Here is a 4,750-nt window from a genome sequence, read left to right on the forward strand (position 1 = left end):
CGTTGGGGGCCGCGGCGCCTGCGCGGTGAGGAGGTGAGGCGCTGGGCGCCATCTTGAGGCAGGGCACCCCGAGGCTCGGTGGGCGTTCTCACGGCAGCCGTTGTTGGCAGCAGAACGTTTGGGCGGGCTGTCGCCCTCCCCTCGGTGGGGAGGAGGTGGTTTCCCTTCTTCCACGCTTACCTCAGTCCATTTTCCCAAAGTCCCCTGTGGTGACTTATACCAGAACCTCTTTACAGGGTTTAGTCCCCAGCATAGCAGAAAAACATTTAAATGGGATTTTACCAGCTCAGAAATTAGGGGTGGAAATTCAAGATTTTGTACTGCAACCTTCATCTGCAACCCTGCTTCTTTTAAGAATTATATTTGATTTTTTTCATGTCTGTTTTAGCATCTTGCGATGTTTGCAGCCAACAACAGTGGGATGCACACCAGCTCATGGTGTCCCGTGGCTCCTTGCTGCAACGCAGCCACAGTGGTGCCACGAACGTGATGCCAAACTCCAGGCTTGCTCACTCAGGTGGCAATGGCAGGAGCAGCGCTCAGGGACACCTGCAAAACCTGTCTGAGAAGCAGGGTAAGAACAAGTGATGGCTGCAAGCCAAGCTCCATGCCACCATGGCAAGACAGATACTCGCTGCTGTCTAAGACATTGCACTAAAGGCATTGCTGTCAATACTGGGTAGACACCACCTCCATCTTCCTCCCTGTATTTCCTGTTTAGGCAAGCTGTTGCCACTCTGGTTTCCAACCTGTTAACATTACATTTGCATTACCCCTGCAAAACCTCCACGTCCAACAATTTTACCCAACTCGTCAGTCAGTAGTGGCTTGCCCTTAACATAGGACAACACCAGGCAAAAGGAGAAAGAATAAAGAGCGTATAACAATTGCTTATCTTGTGTCTTTTCAGCTCAGCCTGGAAAATTTGAGTTGCCATTTCAGGCAGCTCCAGCTCTGTCTTAGGGACCTGTGATCCACCTTGTATTGCTAAACTGAAAGAGGCCACAATTAGATCCCAAACAGGTGATTTGGGAGAAGCACATTAGGGAGTCCCAGTTTAGAAATGGTTGACAAAGTCAGTGCCAGAAACAATTACTGTGTGCTGCTCTCATCTACTCTAGTCTGAGTTTCACAGAGGAAAAATGCTGAATTTCTATGAATACCTATCAACTGACAGCTGCCTAGAAAATTGCTCTTTGTCATGAAAGTATTAAACTGATCTTTTCAGTTATTAGTTTTTGACTATATGTCTAGAGGGAATTACATTCTCTTTTTGATTCATTCTGAATGAGTCTTATGTGATCAGATTTTTTATGTTTTCATTAGTCCTCATCCCCCAGCTCTCCTGAACCCTTTATCCAGTTTAAACCCAAGGTATGATAAACTTGGTAAAAGGCCAATACATTTGATGAAAATGTGCAGCATGGTACAAGGGAGATCCAAAGGACTGCCCTCTGTATGAACAAGTTTGTAGTGTAAATTCAACTACATTGTTAAACATCATAGGATTAATTCAAGAGAGTGACATTTTAGGTGAAAGCTACAACAAAAATTCATAGAATACTACCCTCATGGAATGTTGTCCACCTCTCCCATCTAGTGGGCCCATTTTTATGGTTATCAATGAAAAGGCATGAAGGGATCAGTTTAGATGTATGTGGGTTTGTAAGTAATATACTTAATTGCATTTCTTCTACTTTTCAAAATGTAAGGAAAATTTTCTAAGCTGTGATAATGCAAGGGCAAATATATCTATGCCAGTCAGATAGCAACTGTCTTCTGTGTAAAGGTTGGTGGAGTTTTCCTGGTCTCCGTTTCCCCAGTTATCCCATCTAAGCCCATTTCTTATTCTGTAGGGGCCAGGGTTAGGACCTCTTATTACTATCTTCATTTCCTATCAGAAAATTCAAAGTTGAGAGATCATTTGCAAAAGAAACTGTCATAGCTCTTCAGCCTTGAACTTCTTACTGAATCAAGCATAAGAGGGATTAGTTTCCATGCAGACTGCAGTTTGTTCCCTGAAGATTTCTGTAGTTTTTCTACAAAAATTTGAACTTACAAAAACGAAAAAAAAAAAAAAAAGGAGAGAAGGAGGAAGAATTAGAAGAACTGTATATCTTCTAATCCTCTAGCAAAAAGATCTGTCTCACTGAACTTGGAGCAAGACCATACATAAACTATGTAGTGGAATACAGTAAAATACTGTTCCGGTTTGCAATGTAGATGGAACTAAGGTTTTGATGAGAAGCCTGATGAAGATATCTTTTAGGACAAAGGATAGAAGAATTTGACCCTAATACAATTACAGAAGTTATGTTCAAATGCTGTTTCAAATGTAATTAGGTTCGTGCTAATCCCATCTAGCTACATGTACAGTATGTGTTAACAGAATGTTAATAAAATGAAGCCTGGAGTTACCAATGAAATATTTTACTCTTTTAATCAGAGGAAGAAAAAGAGACTTTCGTTTGTATATGCTTGTCTTTCCAATTACTTGGAAGGCAGTCAGCAAATACTCTACTGTAGGTCATAGAAGCACACAGAGACTTCACACATAGATGGAGACTATTTTTAGCATGTTTCTTACAGGACTAACAAATCGCTTTAGTTTTCATTATCCATTCCAGGGAGGCTCTGAGGTTTAAATTATTCTGCATTGAAACTAGAATTTGAACCTTTTTTTCATATGATAATTGGATGAGTATCTAGCTATGCCATTCTTCAGCAACCGCATTGTTATCATGTGCAGTGCCCTCCCACTTCGTTACCCAAGGTCATCTTTCTCTTTTCCCGTGCACAGTAACAGCATCCAGAAACTCTTAGCATCTATGCTGGAAAGGTATGTACTACAGTCTAGAGAAGTGTTTGAGAGTTACCTTCTTTTGTATTCTCAACAGATCTATGAGGTAGTCTGAAGTAATGTTGCCTTCTGCTTTCCTAACACAAAGAGCAGATGAATATCAGTAACTGAACAGAGGAGAGTGAAAAACTGAAGATAAGGATAAAGTCTGATGTTCTCTTACCAGGATGCAACAATTATGCAGCTCTGCAACTGTAACAGCACTGGGCAGTACCAGTAGAGTCTATAGACTCTGTGGCACCTCTCAGAAGTGAAGGTCTGTAGAATACCACAGGGAAGAACAGAAGTCACAGAGGAATTGAGCAATGTCCATCCCCTGCGTTAAGAAAGTGGATAAGGTAATATGCTGGTGGACCATATTCTTTGTCTCCTATGACTCTTACAAGACAACATGGCCTAGGAAACTATAGTACTGTTTCAGATTGCTTCAACCCCACCCAACCCCTCCTACCCCCCCATGCAGCTGGTACAAAAACCGGTGTGGGAAGGAGTAAGAAGGGCAGCAGATACAGGTGGGAAAGGCGGCATTTTGTTCCTTTCAGCTCCCAGCAGGTTTGTTGTAGAGCCCCGCTAGCCCTAGGGACGTCTCAATGAAGGCATGTGATGGTGTCTATAAGGAAAGGGATCGGTGTATGCAAGCAAGAGACTGAAGAGGTACCGGGCACCGCTGCCTGCTATACAGCATGGATACCCTTTGAAAAGCCCTAGGAAAAACCACCTGGTGACCTGCTGCAGCTGATGCAGGTCCACTACAGGAACATGGGGTGGCTCTGGAGACCAGCTCCTCAGACCGGAGAGGCATCCCTCAGCACCACAGATTCCCAGGAATGCACAGGGACTGGCCGTTGGCATCCTCTTACTCAAACACGAGATCAGGGGATTCACCTGAGGTTCTAAGTCCTCTGGTTAATCCTAGTGGGATTTCAGCATGGGAACGAGGTATATTAAATAATTTACCTATGATACATCTTGGCACTGTTCCCTCACTGCACAAGGATGAGTCAGAGGAGCTATATGAAATCCTAAAACATTCAAGGAACCTGCAATTCCTTAGCTTTTACACCTTGTAGTAATCAGCTGTAAGGGTCCTCCTTCAAGGAGTAGGAATGAGTGTTATTTACAGGTCCTGGCTGACAGTTTTCAGTGACCAAGTTCACTGTGCTTCTGGAATTTTTATAAAAGGTAATGGAGAGAGACTTGCAACATAGCTGTCCTGTTTAGAAACCACACAGATTACACGATCAGACAACTTTGCTTTTGTTTTTGTCACTTAAGTTTTTAAGAAAGTGACAGAAAAATCCATTTTTGTTTTTCGATTAAAAGACTGAGTAGCGATTAGACTGGGTGACTCTGATAGGCCTTGTTGACCGATTAGTACCGGTTTAGATAATCTACAAATTCAACTTACGAAAACTTAGCCAATTTCTGTACGCACAGGCTTGCTCCTAACTTTTCAGCTATGGGGTTTAAACCAGAAGAAGAAAATAGCTGCAACTGAACTTCAGGTATAATTAAAAAATTGAACTAGTGCAAACCTTCGTGCTGTCAACAACAGCTTTCATTTTAAGCCACGCTTATCTGAGCCTACTCTAAGTCTCCAAGGAAGGGGTATTGGCGTGCACACGTATTAATGAAACGAACTGAAAGTGCCTTTCAGGCAGTTTTAGCTGAACGGGGTTAACCTCCCGCACAGACACTTCCCCAGAGTCAAACTGACCCTGTGGTGAGTGATTTTGCTTCCAAACTAGTGACGCGACCGCTCCTCCGGCCACCCCGCTGCCAAGCGGGACGAGGAGCCGGCAGACAAAGGGGAAGCGCTGCCCGCGGCGGTCCCGCCTTTCCCAGCCGGCAGGATCGACCCGTGCTCCCGTAGAGCGGCTCACGCCCCCC

The sequence above is a fragment of the Haliaeetus leucocephalus genome, unplaced genomic scaffold (genome assembly GCF_000737465.1).
Source record: "Haliaeetus leucocephalus isolate CR32 unplaced genomic scaffold, Haliaeetus_leucocephalus-4.0 Scaffold340, whole genome shotgun sequence".
Taxonomy (NCBI): Eukaryota; Metazoa; Chordata; class Aves; order Accipitriformes; family Accipitridae; genus Haliaeetus; species Haliaeetus leucocephalus.